Here is a 9283-nt window from a genome sequence, read left to right as displayed (position 1 = left end):
TGGGCCTTTTTCCCAGACTCCCCAGGGCGCAAGCCATCCTTCCCCTTGCAAAGGTGACAATTACCTCCTGCCGGGCCCTCTTCCAAACCCCTCCCTGCCCACCCTGGCCCCAAACAATGAGGCGAGATTCGGGCTGCAGACCCGAGTTCAACAAACTCCAGCAGCCCAGGGGTGGAGGGGCGTTGGGAAGGATGCAGAGCTTCCCGAGGAAACCAAATGACCTGGCATTCTGGGAAATTCAAAAGTGCTAGTCCATTTCTGGCAATCTGAACTCTTCCTCCTCAAAGCTGAAATCTGAGAGACATTCTTGCTCCCTTTGGCCACACGGCTGACATGAAAAGTAGCTGACCTGCAAAATGAGCACCAGTTAGGGTGGCGGGAGGGGGACACTCCTTACAATTATGCTAAACTGTTGCCATTTCCTGCAAACTCTCAGTATTCAGGTCTCATGATTCATTCACCACTCTATGATTAGGGGGTCACCACTGAATCAGTGATGACTCCAGAACTTCTGTAGGAGGGATTTGGTGCAGGTGAGCAATTCATTCTGGGAAAGAGAGTCTAAAACCAAGTGAATGGCCCTTTACATTAGCATGGGAAAACTTCCCCCACCCAACCTTGTCTCAACAGAGCCCTTAATCTAGAAAAAACTACAGTGTCACTTTCCACAGGTCTACCCTGTGTGCACATATGGAGAAGACACTTAGAATGTTAAAGTCAGCATGTTAAGTAATTTTCTTGAAATACTGGAACTAGCACCCAGTTTACTTGCTTCACAGTCCTTTTTATAATCTATTTAATATTAGTCCTTTTTAATTGTCTGGTACACCTTTAACACCTAAACTCCAAGAGAGAAGGAGCTTCATCCTATTTCCAGTGCCTAGCACATAATGGTTTCTAAATGGAACTGATTCCAAGATTGGCCTCATTTAGGAGAGGATCTGTTGTTATAATCAGGTTTCCAAAATCTTTACTATCAATATGGAATCCTTTCCTCTCACATTTCACAGGAAGCTAGACTTCTTAAAGCCCAAACATGGATACGTTTGAAGTTTCCTTGACTGATTTAAATTGAAATGAAATAATTATTTTGTACAGGAAAAACTTTCAAAATTTTTTCATTTTTCAGAACATAACCACCTTTTCTTTCTCTACTTTCTTCCCTTAAAAACAAACTTTGCAACATTGGGGTAACTTAAATAATCAGAAATCTTGCCCCAAATTAAGCTGTTAATGGTATGAAAAACATTTTTTGCTCCTTTTAAATAAAAATCCTATATGCAGTACATTAATGTTTTCTTTTAGAAATTACATTGACAACTTAATCCCTAATTCGAGGTACCCATATAACTGATTTACAGAAAGGTTCTTTGGCAAAATATTTAACACAAGATATATATGAGCTCTGAGTAATACACCTTACTTGAAAGGCATGAATAGTTTTTAAACAGTGTAGCATAATCACACTTAAGACCATAGTTACTTTGTTCCCAAATCCCTGCTATTCTATTTGAGGGGAGTTCTAAAGGGTCTGTGTCTTCTCCTGTGTCCACAACTGTAGACGTACACTGATGGCCCTCAATCCTGTTCTCCAAACTTCAAATAAGGGGCCAGAGACAAGGCTCGGAACTTGGGAAAGTCCTAGAAATTTCCTGCCTCAAAATCAGTTTCAGAGTTTCACCTTTTCCTAAGGAAGACAGAGATGAGTAGACAGGACGAAGTCTTCGAAATCCTGCTCGTTGTTTTGAATTATGGCTACACTGGCTGTGTACCCCTTGAGTTTTTATCTCCACATACTTGAATTAAACCCTGTAGTTCCTCTTCGGTTGGAGCATCTGTGACCTCTTCACAGGGTCTAGATGCCACAGCTGTTTTACCACTTTCTGAAATCAAGTTAACAAGGATCAATCCAGAAGCTTTCTTGTTCTAAAACTTCCTGTATACAATGGTAGCACCGAAAAATTAGACATTCTTTTGATTTCTAAAAGCAGAAAATAAGAGCATTTTCCTAGAAGTTCCCTCATCTGACACTTCAGTTTTTATTATAACTATTTGTGAAAACATATATAAGAAGTATCAACGTTGGTTCATAAACTTTACGAACTTAGAAATAAGAACTAAGGAGTAAGGACATAGAAATAAAAAGCTGTGGAAAGAAAAACGTTGAACCACAATACAATTAAATAGGAAGGCATTAGGTGCGGGTCAAAGTGAGCTCAAACCTGGGATAGATACCACTGGACTATAATAGATACTTCCTATTAGAAGCAAGAAAAGTGCCTACTCCTTGGGATCACAATTCTACCAGTTACAATGAACAAAGCTTTAGAGACGGAGACAGAGAGAGAGATCATTTGAACACTCTACTGGCAGAAACTGGCCCATGTACATTTTGGACAATACAGCTTTCCTCAAGGCAAGCAAGGGCCACCAGGCTTTTTAGTCTAAGGAGTTTTTGGTACATATAAGGAGTACCTTGGCATATTAGGCACAAACAGCCCAGGCATTTAGTTTGGTTCTTAAAGGTTGTTACCCAGAGTTGACAGCTGATGGAGATTGTGCCTGATGACCAGGGAAGTCAAACTTCACTGGAAGGATTGCACAAGCTGGAAGGCCAAGACCAATCCAGGGTCAACTCTTAAAAGCAAAGAAGGTCTCTGACAATTTAGCTAGGATTTCTCAGTCTCTCAGCCTGCAGGGCTGTGAAGCAGGGGAGCAATTCTGTTCCGGGAATCTACTAATCATAAAGTTTCCTTTGGGCACAGCCTGTGACATTCTCACTGCTGTATAACTCGATAGGGAACACAATCAACACTCTTCAGTAGCATGACCAGTTTCAAGGCTCACAAAAACGTAGCCGATTATTATATAAGAATCATACTCACCCAATATATCAGAAATGAAAACTGAAATTAAACTGATTCCAAAAACATAGTCTAATAAACTCTTCAACAAGAAAACAGCAGTAATAATAACAGTCAATATGTTTTGTCTGCTTACTATGTTTCAGGCGTAGCTCTAAGCTTTTTAGATTCATCATCCCATTTACTCTTACAATATCCCCCATTTGGTGGTAAGCTCAATTACTAACCCTATTTGCAGATAAAGAAATTGCAGCTTAGAGATATTAAATACCTACAAATGTCTCTGACTACAAAAATCTAAAATTGCAACAACAAAATCTAAGAGAAAAGGTTAGGACTCAGACACAGGTGTCCAAGGCTTATAATCACTACACTATTCTGTATGAGAAGCAAGCAATTGAGGAAGAAGTGGATCAAACACTTTCTGTATGAACTGAGGCAAGTGATTCTACATCTAAACACTGGGGACAATTATATTTGCTGTCATTCTTCTCATAAATGACACAAAGAACAAATATAAGACTCCTGCTGTGAAAGCATCTGGTGAATGAAAGAATATGTAATGTTTTAGATAACCATTATTTTCAACCAATTAACTTTTCAAATAAGTTTATTTGCTCACTGAAACTGAAGCACTTCAACGACAATCAAAAAGGTCTTACCTAAAACCACAATCAGCAATTTCGGGAATGCATCTGTCATACCTTCTGAATAGCAAGCTTCTGGGTTACCTTCCTTCCTATAAGGAATGATAATGACCCTAAATCCAACCAAAACAGATGAATTTAAAATGCCCATATGAATAACTGATTTCTAGGTTATATGTTTTAAACTAAAAATGCATCTGTGATTCTTACATCATAACCTTAGTGATTAAGGGCAGGCACAACACTGAGGTACAGGTGAATGTCTCTGTTGTAGGTATACCCTGGAATGGCACATTTTTACTGCTCAGATCTATTCTGGATGTTCATAATACACTAGACGGGAAATGCAAACCAAAAACGTGGCACAAATCTCATATTACTCACAGATTTCAAATACACAAGCTGAGGCTACAATGCTACAGACCCTGCTCTCGTGTGTATAAAGGGCTGGATTCATACAGTGAGATACATTTGGTTGTAGTACAGATGATCGGGCCTCTCCTCAACCATCACCCGCTCAGGCGAATGGTGGAGCCTCCTCCACCCCATTCGCTAACAGCCCTGCCTCTGACTTAAAATCCTAAGGCCAAGTGCCTTGAATTCTAGGAAAAAACTCAGTACCAATCGGAATCCCCTTTCTAGGGATCTACATTTACATATTCTGCTCAGGCCCTTTTGTAGGAGGCAAAGGACTGAACATTTACACAAGAGTTTATTTCAATCTTTAGACAATGATTTTGTTGGGATAACTGAAGGCCAGAAGACATGTGTATTTGAAGGACTATTTTAGCACAAAAATAATTATAAAAAAAAAAAAAAATTCCTCATTTTCCCTCCTCCTAAGCTTCTTGGCATGTAGTCATTTCTAAAATTCTAAAGTTTAAGGTGCTGTCAGGTATCGCCTAAGATAAAAACCTATATTGTCGGGCAGAAAAATTCTGCCCAGGGCTTTAGTTGCTTAGAAAAGGTGATGATGTATCTGAAAAGTGGAGTTTCAGAAAGAAAGGAAAAAAGAGAAATCCCACTCGCTCACCTCCCCACACACTTACATACTGGAAAACAGACCTTCCTCCAACTTATGCAAAGGTTCCACAGCCATGACAACTCCAGGACTCCTGCACTCATGGAAGGGAAACACCACCTCTAAAGCACAAAAGAACTTCAGGCTTTGCTTCTGAAGTGGTGGCACAGTATCTTCATTTTCTCTTTCTTCAAGGTTAGAAAGATCCTGAAGCTGTTAGGATTTTGAAGTAAAGACTAGACTTCAACATATTCTGTTGTTAGAAATAAGTACTAAACTCCAGCAATCCCAGGTAATAGTTTAGATATGCTATCCCTTCAAAATCAAGTGAGACTTGCAAATGAATGACTAGATATGGACAACTATTTTTTTTATGATATACCATACAAATACTGGAGAAAATTATGGACACCACCATCCAAGTCATTGAGATTATCACTAATTCTAGGTGGCAGGCCAATGCTCAGATACTTCCATGTGGAAGTCTCTCACATCTCCTCCCCATAGCCCGGTTCTATTCTTCTATCTAAAGTCTAGGAGTTCAGTGTTGAAAGGAGTCTGGTTAGTCAAAGAAAATCTAAAGAGTTTACCTTGATGATCCTTTTTGACCACCCACCCAAAGTAGTAATTTGCCAATTCTTGGCATCTGGAGCTCTTTAGGGCAAGTGTATTATTTTGAACCACCTTAGATCTGGTGCAGAGATGAACCTAAAGACATAAAAGACCTAAAAATATCACAACCCTACATAGAGACTCATTTTGGATATACCTGAGATTTATCAATACCAATTTTATAGAGTGGTTGTGAAGATTAAGTAAGGAAATTTTAAGCAATGAGTTCACAATGATCCCTAAATAAATGTTATTTATTATTTTTAGGTCAGTACTTTTCTGCATCATTTCCAGGACCCCTGATTAACCAGAAGGTTCCCTGACCTCTGGTGGTGAAAGTAATGATGAAAGAACCAAGGAAGCCCAGCAGAAGACTATTATGGGGCTGGGGGTAAGGAAAGGAAGTGAACTGTTTTACTCATCTCACCCTGTAGCTCCTGCTTGAGAATATGACCTGAAGAGGAGATAAGATGGACCTGCCACTGAATTAGGAGCTTAATCTGTAGCACCCCCTCCCCACGTTACTAACCCCTGTTAGAAGAGGGAATACATATACCTCTATGAATGTAAATAAAGGAACCAAAAGAATTAGAGGTTCATCTGCATTAACAGGCTTCTTTGAGAGTGCAAATATTTCCAGTCTTAACTCTCTAAAGAACTTACATATTACTGCGGAGTTTTTATAACACTAGTTCTTTCTTAAATGTCCATTTCCATTTTGAACAGGGTATAGTATATAAATATAGTCATAAAAATTCAAATAATACAAATAAAGTCAAAGCATTGTTAATTCTTTATTGATTTGTTTGTGCATCTTCCTCTGTCACTAGTTTATGAGCTCCTTAAGTGCTTGAAGGAACCATATATTATTCTTCCCTTGTTACCAGAAATAAGCATAGATCATGGCATACAATAGAGGAGTGATGGTCTGTTGACTGAGTGAATGAATGAGTACATAAGAAAATGAAATTACTTTCTCCAACTGAAGCTGCCTGCTGGGAATGAGAAATGAAGACTAATTTTTAAATATTGAGTGTCACATGGGAGGCTAGGCCCTGTACGGTGAGTCAAATGGAGCTGCCCTGGACAATTAGGTATCTTCAGAAAGGCTCTGAGACCGTAGGTAGTAGAGACAGCTGACATCTGGGATAACCTTGCCACAGTTCTTGCTGGCAATCCTTTCTCTTCGTGCTACTGAGAAAAACTCAGATGCATTAGGCCTTTCCTTCATTTTATTTTAAGATGTTATTCTCTTTTCTGTATTTATAAAAAGCACAGGGGAAGTAAGATAAGAAGTATGTATACCTGCCAATGAATAAAAGAACACATAATTGGAACTTCCGTGCTGCTGCAGTGGTTAAGACTCCGTGCTCCCAATGCAGGGGGCCTGGGTTCGATTCCTGGTAAGTGAACTAGGTCTCACATGTATGCTGCAACGAAGAGTTTTCACGCCACATTTCAGGAGCCTGCAAGCCACAGAAAACGGAGCCTGCCTACTGCAAGTGGGGAGCCCACATGCCACAACTGGGGAGCCCTTGAGCCGCAACTAAGGAGCCCATCTGCTGCAACTGAGACCCAGTGCAAGCAAATAAAAAAATAAAATTGAAAAAGAACGTCATAAGTAAAGTAGGGAAATATTTCGGTGTTGTGGGTAGTAAACTAAAGCTCTGTATTAAATAAAGAAATCTAATACGAATGCCCTTTCCTCTCAACTCTATAGTGACTTGGAGAACATTTTCTTCATTACTCTAACAGTGACAGGCTTTATGCTGTGAAAGTCTCACAACCTACGCTTATGGAATGGTCTTAATGTCCAATATAAGAAAAGAACTCATTACTCACAACTGACACCAAGTAACTGTTTCATAATCTTTCCAGGACCATCTGTAATATCTGAGTCGTTATGTGAAATGGTCGCAGGGTCCGCAAATTAAAGAATGTCTGACACAAAATCATTTCAATCCCAGGGAGTACAGGAGGATTGAAGAGGGTGTTAAACAGGGTACAGAAGTGGGAGGTAGTGTACCTGGAGTCACATCTGAGGAGAGTTCTCAGATTCAATAAAGGTGAAATCAGTGAGTAAAGAAATATGGGTGAGAAGACGCAACAAGGTCAGTAGGAAGTAGCCAGAGCAATAAGCCAATCCGAGAAGACACACAATTATAAAGGGAAAGGTCTGGGAAATCTAAGCCTCACTCACTTATTCAGAGGAATTGAAAAGGTCCTTGAAAGAGGAATGGTGGCTGAATGGAGGCACATAATGAAATGTTAATTCTAGGAAAGTAAAATTGGATGGTAAGTTCATATGGAATAAGGTTTCTACAATGCATTAAAGAATATTTTAACCATTTTCTGGAATCTGAAGGGAGTTCGGAATAGGCAGTTTGAGAGTCATGATGATGATGAAGCCTCCTTTATGTTACATCTGACAAAAGTTTGTCAAGCTCGGGACTTCCCTGGTGGCACAGTGGTTAAGAGTCCACCTGCCAGTGCAGGGGATACGGGTTTGATCCCTGGTCCAGGAAGATCCCACATGCCGCAGAGCAACTAAGCCCGTGTGTCACAACTACTGAGCCTGTGCTCTAGAACCTGTGAGCCACAACTACTGAAACCCGCGTGCCTAGAACCCATGCTCCACAACAAGGGAAACCATCGTGATGAGAAGCCCACGCACGGCAACGAAGAGCAACCCCTGCTTGCCGCAAATAGAGAAAGCCGGCGCGCAGCAACAAGACCCAACGGAGCCAAAAATTAATTAATTAATTAATTTAGAAAAAAATTGTCAATCTCACACATTTAAAATCCACATAAAAGTCAATATAAGGAAGACTCTTGTGAAGATTTCTTAAATTAAGGGGCAGCATAAAATGACATGGGGTTTAACATCAGTTAAGTTTGGGTTTGGCCTCTAGTTTCCACATTTAGTGTCATGAACCTTAAGTAACTCACTTGACCATCCTGCGTTCGAGTTCCTTCATCTAATAAAAAGAAAGAAACAACTGGGGAACCGGGGGATCAGTGGAGCAGTGCACCTGAGAGCATTCTGTACACCACAGTGCTGTACAAACGCTGGCCTTTTTTTTTTTTTCTTCTTTTTCCCCCTAGCATCTTAGTTCCCAGACCAGGGATTGAACCCGGGCCCTCAGCAGTGAAAGTGCAGAGTCCTAACCACTGGAAGGCCAGGGAATTCCCGATGGCCTATTAGTTTGAAATTCAGCACTTCATCCCAGTAGAGCGAAGAAGTCCACATTTGGACCCACCTTCACTGGAGATGTGTGAAAAAGCTGCTTCTGGTCACATGCCTTTTGGGCTCTGTGGGCATCCCTTGCTGAATAAAACTTGATGATGGCATAGAACCCAGGACCGGCCACTCCTGCGTTTGGGAAGACTCGGACCGAATACAGAAGGCCAAACCAGGAGAAGACTGTGAAGAGAGAATGCTGTAGGGTGATCCCACGCTAAGTAAGTGCAGGAAATTTCAGGCCCAGGAAACCAAACCGCCCATTCCCTTATATTCCCCCAGCCCTTCGCCACAGGTAACTGTGGTGAGGCTACGACTCCAAACACTTCTCATTTCATGAACAAGTTCCCTCTGAAATCCTAAGCTTCGAGAAGCATTAAGAGGCAATGCCGTCTGTTGGGAACTATCTCTCAAAACTCTATGGGGGCGAGCTGACTGCTCAGGTCGGCTCTAGAACTAAGAATCCTCTCAGCGGAGACCACAGGCAAATGAGGTGCTGAAGCAGTACCCCGGGGCGCCCAGTTACTGGGGCGCGGGGCGGCTTCCTCCACCCAGCCCTCCGCTCCGGCTCGTCTCACTTGCAAGTCCTCCGCCGTGGGTCCAGAGCTCAGCTCCCACACCAGCAAGGTTTTGTCACCCGCGATTGGAACCGCAAAAGGTACCAAGTGCAGCATCCTACAGTCACCGCGTGTATGCAGCTCAGGGCGCAAGCGGACTGCGCCAGGAAACGCGAGCCTGCACTTTTTAAAAAGTTAGTGCCGATAAATCTAATATATAGAAAAATAGTTGAAAGCCCCTGAGTGTTTTGTGGATAGAAAAGCTTGAGATTCGGAGCAAGTTCAGACCTGGACAGTCTAAGAATAAACTAGCTCTCCATTCCATTAGAAGGGCTAGGTAG

The 9283-nt window shown here is 41.4% G+C and overlaps 1 pseudogene; it reads right to left on the bottom strand.

Moving 5' to 3' along the window:
• Nucleotides 1-247: 247 nt before the first annotated feature.
• Nucleotides 248-9059, bottom strand: LOC136125634 (RAD52 motif-containing protein 1-like; annotated as a pseudogene).
• Between the last annotated feature and the right edge of the window lie 224 nt (nt 9060-9283).

Source organism: Phocoena phocoena, chromosome 7 (assembly GCF_963924675.1).
Source record: "Phocoena phocoena chromosome 7, mPhoPho1.1, whole genome shotgun sequence".
Taxonomy (NCBI): Eukaryota; Metazoa; Chordata; class Mammalia; order Artiodactyla; family Phocoenidae; genus Phocoena; species Phocoena phocoena.
The sequence above is the reverse complement of the archived record's forward strand: the minus strand, read 5'-3'. Positions and strand labels throughout refer to the sequence as shown.